Raw genomic sequence first — 14471 nt, 5'->3', positions numbered from 1 at the left:
AGGCAGCAGGCAGGCAGCAGGCAGGCGCGACCGTCCGCTCCGCCACCGTCCTCTCCGTCGTCTTTTTTTCTTTTTTTTAAGTCCCACCTCCTAGCTCCACCACCAATCACACAACTCGAAACGTAACATGACTCACGAGCAGCAAATCACAAACATCACAATGAAGCAACGTAGGTAGTAGTCAGCTTATGCTACATGCTAGTCAAGTACATTACAACCAAACAACTTAAAGCTGCAGTATAACATTTGTATTCAAACAACCATATTAATAACATTAAAACACGTTAATATGGAGCACAATTTACAGGAACCTATTAATTTTGAAGAAAACAGTTATTTGAATATTAAGAAATGATTCAAATATTAGGGAGTAACTTAAATTAGCTGGGGCTACAACTATAACACACTTGAGATGCTGATGCTTTGTGTTGTTAACGGCTGCTCGAATCGATCAAACCGAGGAACCACAAGGAGCTTTTATTGAGTACCAAAAGTCGTTGTTCATGAGGGTGAAAAATGCCAGAAAACATCTTGTTAACCGTCTGCTGTCAGGAGGAGCAGCTAATGGTGGAAATGCTGAAACATTAACTATTGTTTTAATCTGTGGTGACAGATTTAAAGGAACAGCTACAAGCAACACGACAAACACTTGTTAAATCAGCGTTAACGGTTTCACATCAGACAGCTGAACGTGAAAAACTTACACTGTTTCAAGATGATCCACGTCTTCAGTGGTGTTTCATTGGACCTTTACTAACAATTAACAGAACGTAAACATCAACAGCCACAGACAGACGTGGAGAGCATGTGAAGGAGTGAGGAAACAGCCTGCATCAAGATGGCAGAAAACGCAGATTACACAGATCTCCTTCTTTTAGGAGGGAAACATTTTAAGAGACTGTTCAGGCTGGTTAACGTGAGAGAACTGTCACAATGAAGAAAGAACTGTTTGGAAAAACATGGCCTGCTAGACTTTGATTTTCACATTTGATCATGAATTCATCTTCCTCCTGAACACATATCTGATCTGCTGACTTGCTATGTGCCGTCTCAAACATCATGATGCACTAATGAAGCCCTGATGGAGGCTCCGAGGTCTCGGTTTGTGACTGACACAGGGATTCCAGCGGGCACGGCTGCAATGTGGTTTTGGTGGTGGCTGGTGAAACCTACTATAACACCTCAGAGAAGTCAGTTTATACACGAAGGCTGGAGGCTGCTTTTTCACACCCACTTCAACAATTAATCAGAAATATCAGGTGGAAATTAACTGCAATTACACATCAGTCCTCAAGAACGCAAACGAAAGCAAAACAGCTTTAAAAAGTGTGAATCTACAGTCACACTGTCATAATTAGAACTGAAAGAAGAAAAACAGAAACAAAAGGAAGTCCAGGTCCAGGTTGAAGGTTCAGGTCCAGGTTGAAGGTTCAGGTCCAGGTCGAAGGTTCAGGTCCAGGTCGAAGGTTCAGGTCCAGGTTGATGGTTCAGGTCCAGGTTGAAGGTTCAGGTCCAGGTTGAAGGTTGAAGGTTCAGGTCCAGGTTGAAGGTCCAGGTCCAGGCTTCAGGTGGAGGAGGTGTGAGAGTGAGGAGCAGAAGGAGTGGAGGAGTCTCAGTGTGTCTGCAGAGACTGTGTAGAAGGACAGAGCAGCAGCAGAGCAGTCCACATACACTGATGATACTCTGTCACATCCACAGGAACACACAGGGAGGATGCTGGACTTGACATTGTGTCTGACAGTGGAGCTGATCTCAGAGCAGTTCACACTGCAGCACTGACAGTCATCTCCACTTGTTGGGATTCCTCTGTCAGTCACTGCTGGATGAAGCTCTCCTCTCCACTCGACCTCCCAGTAACATGGCCCAGTCAGAGCCTCTCCACACACAAGCTGCTGCTGCTGCTGCTTCAGCCTCTCTGGATCATCAGGACACAGCTGATCGGCTCTCGGCCAATCACCTTTCTCATCGCTCTCACTCTGGCTAACGCATCTTCCATCTGATGAGAGAAGAAGACAGACAACAGAAGTCATCAGTCAGAGTTCACAGAGACTCCTTCATCAGCTGGCAGTCAGTGATGCAGCACATCCAGTATAAAGAGCAGCAGGGACTTCAGTCCTGTTCAGACCACAAGTGGAGCGGCTGTGTAGCGTAGCCAGCTTCCTCTCAGCTCTCATGTTAACGTGTTGGAGTGAACACGCTGAGCTGGAAGCTCTCACACCTACAGAGACTTTGGCCATCAAGTCTGTTTACTCTGTTACATAAATTTAATAAAGGCTTGATCTGTGTCGAGTTGAGAAAGTATTTTCTCAGATGTGGGACTGCCATTATGCCTTCTTTTTTTGGAAGTTGTAACATTTTGAATCTTACTCTTGTTTTTTTCTCTTACCAGATAAATCTCGAGAGAATTTTGTCCCACTCATTAAATCGCTGAGGTTTAATTTCAACAGGGAGTGCTTGTAACAGAAACAGGATTCTAGGGAGGATATTCATTTTAATGGCTTCTATTCTTTGTGTTAAACTCATAAATTGGTTGGAATTCCATCTTAATATATCTGCTTTGAACTTATTTAGGAGTGGGTTGTAGTTAATTTCTTTAGATTATTTCTTTCAGTTTTTTGGAGCATCATAACATTACTTATCATACTTATGCAGATGATACACAACTTTATATTTCTGTGTCATCACATGACTACAGTCCCTTACTTTCACTGAGTGAGTGTATTCATCAAATTAATGAGTGGATTTGCCAGAATTCTCTTCAGCTTAATGCAGATAAGACAGAAGTGATTGTGTTTGGCCCCAAAAATGAAAGGTCAAAGATCAGTGCTCACCTTAACTCCATGTCACTGACAACATCAGATAAAGCCAGAAATATTGGTATAATTATTGATTCTGACCTGAATTTTAATTTTTGGAGCTGTCTTGGTGGGCTGTAATTTAGTTTTAGTATTTGTGTTTTTTGGATATTTAGTTTATATCCTGCATATTTACCAAATTGTTCTAATAATTTAAATAATTCAGGGAGAGATTTAGAAGGTTCAGTTAGGTACACCAAGATGTCGTCTGCATACAGCACCACCTCGTGTTCATCGTTATTCACGTTAACACCTTTTATGTTGTCTTTCTGCCTGATCCATTGGGCTAACGGCTCTATGAAGAGTGCAAAAAGAAGCGGTGACATTCCGCAGCCTTGTCTTGTGCCATGCTCTAATTTGATGGTCTTTGGTAAGTGTCCATTTATTTTAACTGGGTTATAATATAGAGAGCTAATTGCATTAATAAAACTATCTCAAGGACCCTTGTACTGTAACTATACTTTGTTTTATTTAAATAGCCTGATTTCATTTCGTTTTACCTTTATCTGATGAGTATCTGTATGCAGACGTTACATTGTCCTTTGGTGCCACCTTGTGGTTTTTTTCCATTATATGTCTGTGGGGCGCTGCATCAGATTAATTGCTTCAGTCGGGAGATTGCTAGCAGTTCAACTCCTCGTTCATGGCGATGTTGGGACACTATATGTCTGTGAGTACATTCCGAAATGCTTGCGTGATGTTTAAGAGTAGCAGAATGAAATGTATACGTTCATGTTTTTTAGGGATTCGGTTCCTTCACACAGTTATCACAGTTGCTAAGGAGTTAGCTTGTTAAGCAGTATGTGTATGTGGAGTGTGTACGCCGTTAACTACTAAAGTGTAGCGTATCTATGTTTTCTCGAGTGTGTTTATGGTGTGTACATTATGTTTAATTAATATGTGAATCATATGTGAATACTTTAAAGAGCTGAACAGTGATCAGATTTTATTTTGTATGTTTATTGCAGTTTTACAAAGAATGTTGAGAGTGGATTCAATCACGCTGTTCAAGGATGGAAATATAAGTTAAGACCTTAAACTTCCACGCCTCAGTTTTTCATTGGACCACCTCAAGTGTTAACTATCTGTCTAGTTTGACAGCAACGTATCAGACGAGGACAGAATAACCCTGTACAAGAACCCCCAGCACACCGAGTCGAAGGCTTTTTCTGCATCCAAATTGACCAATAAAGCCTGTAATTTTTGTTCTTGAATATGGCTCAGTACATGTAGTGATCGTCTTATATTGTCATGTGTTTGTCTCTGTAGGACAAATCCGGGTCTGGTCTGTATGGATGAGCTGGGGAAGAACTTCCTCGATTCTTCTTGTAAGAATTGATGTGTGTAATTTATAATCAAAATTAAGAATTGAGATTGGTCTAAACGAGCTGCATTCTGATGCCTCTTTTCCCTCTTTGGGTATGACTGATATAGTGGCCTCCTTCCATGTTGGGGGAATCTTTCCTTCTTTTAAAGCATTATTGAATTTATGAAGGAGGTATGGTTTTAGTTCAGTCCTGAAGGTCTTGTACCACTCAGATGAGAATCCGTCTGGTCCTGGTGACTTGTTGGTTTTTAGCCTGGAAATGGCTTTGTGTAATTCTTCCTCTGTTATTTCTGTTGTCAGTTTATTATTTTGTTCCTCATTTTTTAGATTTTTAGAAAATCTAATATTTTGTTCCTCCTCTAATTGTGGTTGAGAATATAGTTCTTTATAATATTTTTGGAAGGCTTTTTGCATGTCCTCTCTTTTATATACTAGGTTCTTTTTAATTGGGTCCCTGATTTTGTGTATAGTGTTGTCTGCTTTTTGTTTTTGTAGTTTTCTTGCTAACAGTTTTGCAAATTCTGAGCCCGTGTAGTACTTTTGTTTTGTACAGATCATTGTTTTTGTGTTTCTTGGGAGTACCAGGTGTTTATCTTCTTCCTAATTTACTTTTTACTTCAGGATTGTGCCCTTTTTGTGTTTTTTCTCAAGCTCTCCCAGTTCTTTAGTTAGTTTTGCTAGTCTCTCTTGTCTTTCTTTCTAATGCTCAGTTTTAATATTGTCATTATACCTTTTAGAATATTCCATCATTGTATTGCATTGAACCCTGGCCACATGGTTACTAAATGTAATGATGGTTCTCTGCAATGCGAGCCAGAAATTTGCAGCCTTCAGTCACACTGATCTCAGAGCTGTGACAAACATGAACTGATCAGTTGTTTAGTGCTGAAATGAGAGAACAAACAGTCTGAGATCAGATTTGATGGTTGGACAGTTTGATGAAGGAGGACCTCTGTCTCTGTACATCTTGGGATGCTGTCAGCTGGAATCCAGCTTTATTTGCTGGAGACGTGAACACAACAACAACAGACGTCTTCACATCAACTCAAACACATGATCACAACGAGCTTCTGGCTCATCTGATTGGCTGACTGTTCTCTCTCTCTCTGTCTTTCTGTCCAATCCTGAAGCCCGTCACCATCCTCCTCTCACAGCTTCACTGAGGAAAGCAGCTGCTGAGAAGGTTGGAGGTTTACAGGAAATACTGGATCTGTGCTTTGATACTAACTGTGTTTAGTGCAACACTGCTGAGACCAGCATGGACTGACTCCAACCCTCTACTGACCTCAGAGTCTTCAGGCTACAGTCTGGACTCTTCACCAGATCACGCAGAGGCTTCACTGCTGAATCCTGCAGACTGTAGTTGTAGGTCAGCTCCAGCTCTGTCAGATGGGAGGGGTTGGACTTCAGAGCTGAGGCCAGAGAAGCACAGCTGATCTCTGACAAACTGCAGCATCTCAACCTGAATAAAGAATAAATGATGAAGATTGAAATCCATTTCTAATCCAATCGGATGTGTTCAGGTTGTAAATGTGGAGCTCAACATTACTCTGTCCTCATCAATGAGCTTCTCCCTAAAATGAGCAGAGTGACTTTGTCATTGTGTTATTGTGGATCATCATAATGTCAGCCTTCTACAGACATCATCCAGATGTCAGCACAACATTCATACACCTATTCATGTCAACACACATCAATAACATGCTGCTGATCTCAGTCAAGTCTGGAATTACAGCACAACAAATATATTGATCCTTTAAACAGCTGCATCTGGAAACATGCTTTCATCTGTGTGTGTGTGTGTGTGTGTGTGTGTGTGTGTGTGTGTGTGTGTGTGTGTGTGTGTGTGTGTGTGTGTGTTGTGAAGGATCAATATCAATCATCAGTCATTATTTGTGAAAACACTCTGAAATCAACACAAAGCAAAGAAATATTTCTGCTTCATCAAGTAAACTTGATCCATTTCAAACAAATATTACTTCAGAGGATCTTCTGTATCCAGATGTGACCATTGAGCAAAAATCACAAACATTCATTGACTTCAACAACTAACAGTGGACATTTTCTACACTTTCTTTAACAAGCACAAGTCTTTGTGACAGCAGACTAAATTTACTTCAACAAACATGAAAACATGGGAAAAAAAGCTAATTTACAACTTAACTGATGTTATGGAAAAACACAAATTAGCTTCACTTGTTAAAAAGACGTGAGATTTACAACAGTAACAGAGAGTCAGTGAACTCACCTCAGAGTCTTCAGTCTGCAGTTGGGACTTTCCAGTCCAACAGACAGCAGCTTCACTCCTGAATCCTGCAGCTTGTAGTTTCCACTCAGGTCCAGCTGTGTCAGATGGGAGGGGTTGGACTTCAGAGCTGAGGCCAGAGAAGCACCGCTGATCTCTGACAAACTGCAGCCCCTCAATCTGAATAAAGAATAAATGATGAAGATTAAAATCCATTTCTAATCCAATCAGATGTGTTCAGGTTGTAAATGTTGAGCTCAACATTACTCTGTCCTCATCAATCATCAATCTGAGAGAAATGCTGTTTAATAATCTGTGAAATTAACTCCCTGGATTAAATCTCAGGTTACAGTCTTGGTGGCTAAACTCAGATGGAAGCTTCAAGTCTCACATCAACAAGATAAGGATGAACAGGAAGGTGATGAAAACTTCATTTTCCACCGTAGAAACAGCTAAAGTTCGACCATTTAGAAAGCAGAACGATGCTGAAAAACTGATTCCTGCCTTTATTTCAAGCTGACTCCATTACTGTGACGCATTATTTAGCAGCCTCCCTAAAAAACACTGAGAGACTTCAGCTCATTCAAAACTCTGCAGCTCCACTATGAACCAGAACCAGGAGTAGAGAGCACATTAGTCCAGTTTCAGCTGCTCTGCACTGACTTCCTGGAACATTCAGGACTGCTTTGAAGGTCCTCCTCCTCTTCCTCCTCCTCCTCCTCCTCCTCGTACACAAAGCCCTTCATGGACTGGGACCGAGCTACATGGCTAACTCCCTCCTTTATTATTGGTCTTCATCAACACTGTGATCATCTGCTGCTGCTTTATTGGAGCTTTCCAGCAGCTCAAAGAAAATTGGGGATGCAGCCTTTGTCCATGAAGCTCCAAAGCTCTGGAACAAACCACCTACAGACATCAGAGAAGTGTTTTCTTTGAAAACACTTTGAGCTGCAATTCCTGTTTGAAAGCTGCTATACAAATAAAGTTTACCATAATTATTATTGTGCTTCTCCCTAAAGTGAGCAGAGTGACTGCAGGAGCCATATATTGCTTTGCTAATTGATTAATCTGTATTCAATTAGTTTTGTCTTGTTGCCATGGTGATACACAGAGTTTGGGTAATGTGAGCACCGTAGTTGACAGCCCGTAGGTTATATTAGCGGCTGCTTCACCTGCACTGGGTGGAGAGTTTAGGCAGCCGTAATTTTTGTTGACCACTTTTGTTCGTTTGTTGGCTTCAACACACAGTCGACGTCATATGTACGTGTGTAAAGCCGCTGTAGTAGCTGATGTGTTAATTAAACTCAAAAATGTCTCTGGACTCAGTGTGTTTCTCTGGCACAGCATTGGCGTGTCATACAAATATGCAGGACCTATTCTCTGCCTCACAAGTGACTTCTTTAAGGTACTGGATAGCCGCAAAAGTGACTTTGTCATTGTGTTATTGTGGATCATCATAATGTCAGCCTTCTACAGACATCATCCAAATGTCAGCACAACATTCATACACCTATTCATGTCAACACACATGAATAACATGCTGCTGATCTCAGTCAAGTCTGGAATTACAGCACAACAAATATAAAAAACAAAAACACAAATTCAATCATCAGCCATTATTTGTGAAAACACACTGAAATCAACACAAACCAAAGAAATATTTCTGCTTCATCAAGTAAACTTGATCCATTTCAAACAAATATTACTTCAGAGGATCTTCTGTATCCAGATGTGACCATTTAGCAAAAATCACAAACATTCATTGACTTCAACAACTAACAGTGGACATTTTCTACACTTTCTTTAACAAGCACAAATCTTTGTGACTGCAGACTAAATTTACTTCAACAAACATGAAAACATGAACAAAAGCTCATTTACAACTTTACTGATGTTATGGAAAAACACAAATTAGCTTCACTTGTTAAAAAGACATGTGAGATTTACAACAGTAACAGAGAGTCAGTGAACTGACCTCAGAGTCTCCAGTCTACAGTCTGGACTCTCCAGTCCAGCAGACAGCAGCTTCATTCCTGAATCCTGCAGCTCGTTTTCACTCAGGTCCAACTCTGTCAGATGGGAGGGGTTGGACTTCAGAGCTGAGGCCAGAGAAGCACAGCTGATCTCTGACAAACTGCAGTGACTCAACCTGAATGAAGAATAAATGATGAAGATTAAAATCCATTTCTCATCCAATCAGATGTGTTCAGGTTGTAAATGTTGAGCTCAACATTACTCTGTCCTCATCAACGAGCTTCTCCCTAAAATGAGCAGAGTGACTTTGTCATTGTGTTATTGTGGATCATCATAATGTCAGCCTTCTACAGACATCATCCAGATGTCAGCACAACATTCATACACCTATTCATGTCAACACACATCAATAACATGCTGCTGATCTCAGTCAAGTCTGGAATTACAGCACAACAAATATATTGATCCTTTAAACAGCTGCATCTGGAAACATGCTTTCATCTGTGTGTGTGTGTGTGTGTGTGTGTGTGTGTGTGTGTGTGTGTGTGTGTGTGTGTGTGTGTGTGTGTGTGTGTGTGTGTGTGTGTTGTGAAGGATCAATATCAATCATCAGTCATTATTTGTGAAAACACTCTGAAATCAACACAAAGCAAAGAAATATTTCTGCTTCATCAAGTAAACTTGATCCATTTCAAACAAATATTACTTCAGAGGATCTTCTGTATCCAGATGTGACCATTTAGCAAAAATCACAAACATTCATTGACTTCAACAACTAACAGTGGACATTTTCTACACTTTCTTTAACAAACACAAATCTTTGTGATCGCAGACTAAATTTACTTCAACAAACATGAAAACATGGGAAAAAAAGCTAATTTACAACTTTACTGATGTTATGGCAAAGACAAATTAGCTTCACTTGTTAAAAAGACATGTGAGATTTACAACGGTAACAGAGAGTCAGTAAACTGACCTCAGAGTCTCCAGTCTACAGTCTGGACTCTCCAGTCCAGCAGACAGCAGCTTCACTCCTGAATCCTGCAGCTTGTTGTAGCTCAGGTCCAGCTCTGTCAGATGGGAGGGGTTGGACTTCAGAGCTGAGACCAGAGAAGCACAGCTGATCTCTGACAAACTGCAGAAACTCAACCTGAATAAATAAATGATGAAGATTAAAATCCATTTCTAATCCAATCAGATGTGTTCAGGTTGTAAATGTGGAGCTCAACATTATTCTGTCCTCATCAATGAGCTTCTCCCTAAAATGAGCAGAGTGACTTTGTCTGTGTGTCATTGTGGATCATCATAATGTCAGCCTTCTACAGACATCATCCAAATGTCATCACAACATTCATACACCTATTCATGTCAACACACATCAATAACATGCTGCTGATCTCAGCCAAGTCTGGAATTACAGCACAACAAATATATTGATCCTTTAAACAGCTGGAAACATGCTTTCATATGTGTGTGTGTGTGTGTGTGTGTGTGTGTGTGTGTGTGTGTGTGTGTGTGTGTGTGTGTGTGTGTGTGTCAGAGAGAGGTTTTTGTGTGTAAATGTACTGCATAAGTTCATGTAAAATACTGTGCTCTGAAGGTTCTGGATAAAAAGACATTATTCCTGAAAATGTGTTGAACTTCCTTCATTTTTTATGTGTATTTGTGTCTCACAGATAACAAAAACTATAAATGTTGATTTAATTTTAGAGGACATTGAAGCTTGAATCCTACAGTTTCCTTAATAAAACCAATTCAAATGAAGTACAGACTAAACTCTGAGCCAAACTGTTCAGACTGTTAAACTGTGAAAAACAGCTGTTGTGATTTGTGCTCAGACAAACGCAGAAAACAAGAGAACTGAAGGAAACTTCAAACATCTGTGATGGATTTAAATTTGGTGGATATCCACTGGACAAGAGGGAAAAACATGAACTGACCTCAGAGTCTCCAGTCGACAGTTTGGACTCTCCAGTCCAGCAGACAGCAGCTTCACCCCTGAATCCAGCAGCTCACTGTGACTCAGGTCCAGCTCTGTCAGATGGGAGGGGTTGGACTTCAGAGCTGAGGCCACGACTTCACAGTGAGTCTCTGAGAGTGAACAGAATGAAAGTCTGTGATGACAGAGAATATAAAAGTTAGAGAATAATAAAATCTGACAGTTCATTAATGTCACAAACAACATTAACATGAGCTGAACATGCTGTCGGTCGTTCAGCCTGAGCTGCTCAGCCATTGGTCACCAGCTTTGTGCTTTGAAGCTCCTCCTGCCTCCTCCACATGTCAAAGTTTCCTTGAGCAACATAATAATCCATCCATTTTCTATACTGCCTTATCCCTTTCGGGGTCGCGGGGGGCTGGAGCCTATCCCAGCTTCAATGGGCGAGAGGCAGGGTACACCCTGAACCGGTTGCCAGCCGATTGCAGGGCAACATACAAACACAGACAACCATTCACACTCACACTCACACCTAGGGGCAATTTAGAGTCACCAATTAACCTAACGAGCATGTTTTTGGTCTGTGGGAGGAAGCCGGAGTACCCAGAGAGAACCCACACATGCACGGGAAGAACATGCAAACTTCACACAGAAAGGCCCTGCCCGACCCAGGGATCGAACCGGCAACCTTCTTGCTGTGAGGCACGCGCACTACCTGCTTGCGCCACCGTGCCGCCCATACATAACATAATAATAATAATAATACATTTTATTCATCAGCGCCTTTCAAAGCACTCAAGATCACTTTACAGTAGAGGATAAAAACAACAAATGGAACATTAAGATACCAAAGGGGAAAAAAATTAAAATAGAAATAAACTGAACAATGGATAAAAAAAAATAAACAGAATATGCCAGTTTAAAAAGATGGGTTTTAAGACAAGATCTAAAAGTCAGAAGGCAGTGGGTATTAAGGATGTCTGGTAGGAGGGAGTTCCAGAGGTAGGGGGCAGAGCGGCTGAAAGCTCTGAGTCCAAAGGTCGACAGACGGGCAGAGGGAACAGTGAGATGAATGGAGGTAGAAGATCTGAGTGTGCGAGAAGGTGTGTTGATATGAAGGAGTTCAGAGATATATGAAGGAGCAAGGTTGTGGATGGCTTTAAATGTGAGAAACAGAATCTTAAAATCGATGCCATAATGGACCGGGAGCCAGTGGAGTTGTTGAAGAACAGGAGTGATATGGTTAGTGGACTGGGGTCTGGAGATGATGTGAGCATCAGAATTCTAGACTAGTTGAAGTTTATGGAGCATTTTTGAGGGAGACCAAAGAGGAGGGAGTTACAATAGTCAAGACGGGAGGTAACCAGGGAGTGAATAAGAATAGCAGTGGTGTGTGGTGTGAGGGATGGATGGAGGCGATTAATGTTGCGGAGATGGAATTAAGCAGACCGGGTGACATTATTGATGTAAACTTGAAAAGACAAAGTGGAGTCGAGGATGACACCCAGACTCTTAACCGGGGGGGAGGGGGAAACAGAGGCGTGATCAACAGTTAGGGAAAAATAGTGACATCTGGACAGGATGGATTTAGTACCAATGAGTAAAATTTCAGTTTTATCACTGTTAAGTTTAAGGATATTGTCGAAGAAACACGATTTAATCTCCTGTTGACAATTGCAGACAGGGGTGGGTGGGAGGGTGGAGTTAGGTTTAGTGGAGGGGTAGAGCTGGGTGTCATCCGCATAGCAATGAAAACTGATGTTAAATTTATGGAAGATATGGCCAAGAGGAAGTAGGTAGATAATGAAAAGAAGGGGCCCTAAGACAGAACCCTGGGGTCCACTGAAGTGACTGGAAGGGGATGGGATTTCAAAGACTGTAGCTGAATGAACTGAGTGCGGCCATCTAGATATGACTTAAACCATTGCAGGGGTATGTTAGAGAATCCAATAGAGGTCAACCTTTCAATGAGAATATTGTGGAAGATGGTGTCAAAGGCCGCGCTCAGGTCAAGAAGGATGAGAATGGTTCAAAGTCCAGAATCTGCTACCATGAGGAGATCGTTGGTGATTTTCACTAATGTTGTTTCAGTGCTATGGAAAGGGAGGAAACAAGACTGGAGTTGTTCATATAGGTTATTATCAGAAAGGTGGGCATGGAGCTGAGATGCAATGGTTTTTTCAAGGATTTTGGAAAGAAAATGGACCGTAAGAGATGAAGGTTATTGAAAACATTGGGATCTGGACCAGGATATGAGGAAGGCTTTAACCAGGATGGTGGGGCTTTAGCCAGGATGGTGGGGAAAGTGTCTAGTTGGCAGGTAGATGGCTTTGATTTGCGAATGAGGTCTGATATTTCTGATACTGAGGGGAGAGCAAAGCTTGATAGAGCATGACAAAGCAGTAAGAGGAAACGGAGAGCAAGGACTGTTGGAAGTGTTTGGAGACAGTCATTGATGAATCTTGTCTACTATGGCAGTAAAGAAGGTTATTAAGGAGTTACAGAAGGTAGTGGAGTACACGTGAGGGGCCAGATGGTTGGGTGTACATAGGAGTTTGTTAACAAGTGAGAAAAGTGACCTTATGTTTCCTTCACCTGAGATTATTGAAGTAGAGTAGTATGAAGTTTTAGCTGTAGAGAGGGCGTCCTTATATTGAAGAATATGATTTCTATAGATTTCTTTTGAAGGCGTTCAAGGCGGCGACCTTTGGCTTTGAGTTGGTGTAAAGAAGGAGTGAACCAAGAGAAGGAGACAGACCGGGTTTTCAGAAGGGCAAGGGTATCTAGGATATTGTGAAAACCAGTATTATAATGAAGGACTAGATCATCAGGGGTGGATGAAGAGTCAGTGTTGGAGAGGCAGTTTATACAATGTACCAGAACGGTTGTATTAATGTCCTTGATGTTGCAATAAGTGATGATGATAATGCATCACAAATTTTAGCTTCAGACAAAAGTGTCTGCCAAATGACTGTCATGTAAATATGTGTCATATTTTGATTAACGGGCTGCTGTGATTTGTGTTGGTTGAACTTTATTAACTGCAGTTATTTGTATTTACCTCAGTCAGCCTTCGGTTTATGGGGGGGACTCTGACTGTTGTTTGTGCATATGCACTGAACAGCAGTGCAGAGTATTCGACCCTGAGTGGAGTCCTCCATGGGGCTCCGGTAGGGGACCCCATAGTCCTTCTGGGGGACTTCAACGTGCATGTGGGCAACGATGGAGACACCTGGAGAGGCGTGATTGGGAGGAATGGCCCCCCTGATCTGAACCCGAGCGGTTGCTTGCTATTGGACTTGTTAGTCATGGACTGTCCATAATGAACACCATGTTCGAACATAAGGATGCTCATAAGTGGACATGGTACCAGAGCACCCTAGGTCGAATGATCGATTTCGTTATTGGATCATCTGACCCGAGACCACAGAGCAGCCATGGAGAAGGACTTTCAGTTGGCACCAAGGTGTTTCTGGAAAACTATCCGGAACCTCAGGAGAGGGAAACGGGGAACCATCCAAGCTGTGTACAGCAACGATGGGACACTGTTGACCTCTACGGAGGAGGTAGTCAGGCGGTGGAAGGAACACTTTGAGGAACTCCTGCATCAGACCGATACGCCCTATATTGTAGATGCAGTGCTGGAAGCTGATGGGGGATCATCATCAATTACCCTGGTGGAAGTCACTGAGGTTGTTATACAACTCCGCAGTGGCAAAGCCCCGGGGATTGATGAGATCCGTCCAGAAATGTTGAAGGCTCTGGGTGTTGAGGGCTGTCTTGGATGAGCCAGAAGGCAAAGCTCTCGCTCTACCAGTCAGTCTTTGTTCCGACTCTCACCTATGGTCATGAGGGCTGGATCATGACCAAAAGAACTAGATCACAGGTACAAGCGGCCAAAATGGGTTTTGTCAAGAGGGTGGCTGGCTTCTCCCTTAGAGATAGGGTGAGAAGCTCGGGGACTCAGAGTAGAGCCACTGCTCCTTTGTGTTGAAAGGAGCCAGTTGAGGTGGTCCGGGCATCTGGTAAGGATGTCCCCTGGGCGCCTCCCTAGGGAGGTGTCCCAGGCACGTCCAGCTGGGAGGAGACCACTGGGAAGACCCAGGACTAGGTGGAGAGATTATATCTCCA

At 42.2% G+C, this 14471-nt stretch overlaps 1 pseudogene; it reads right to left on the bottom strand.

The window, feature by feature from the left end:
* Nucleotides 1-177: 177 nt before the first annotated feature.
* On the bottom strand, nt 178-13552 carry LOC139346600 (ribonuclease inhibitor-like; annotated as a pseudogene).
* Between the last annotated feature and the right edge of the window lie 919 nt (nt 13553-14471).

Source organism: Chaetodon trifascialis, chromosome 18, assembly GCF_039877785.1.
Source record: "Chaetodon trifascialis isolate fChaTrf1 chromosome 18, fChaTrf1.hap1, whole genome shotgun sequence".
Lineage (NCBI taxonomy): Eukaryota > Metazoa > Chordata > Actinopteri > Chaetodontiformes > Chaetodontidae > Chaetodon > Chaetodon trifascialis.
The sequence above is the reverse complement of the archived record's forward strand: the minus strand, read 5'-3'. Positions and strand labels throughout refer to the sequence as shown.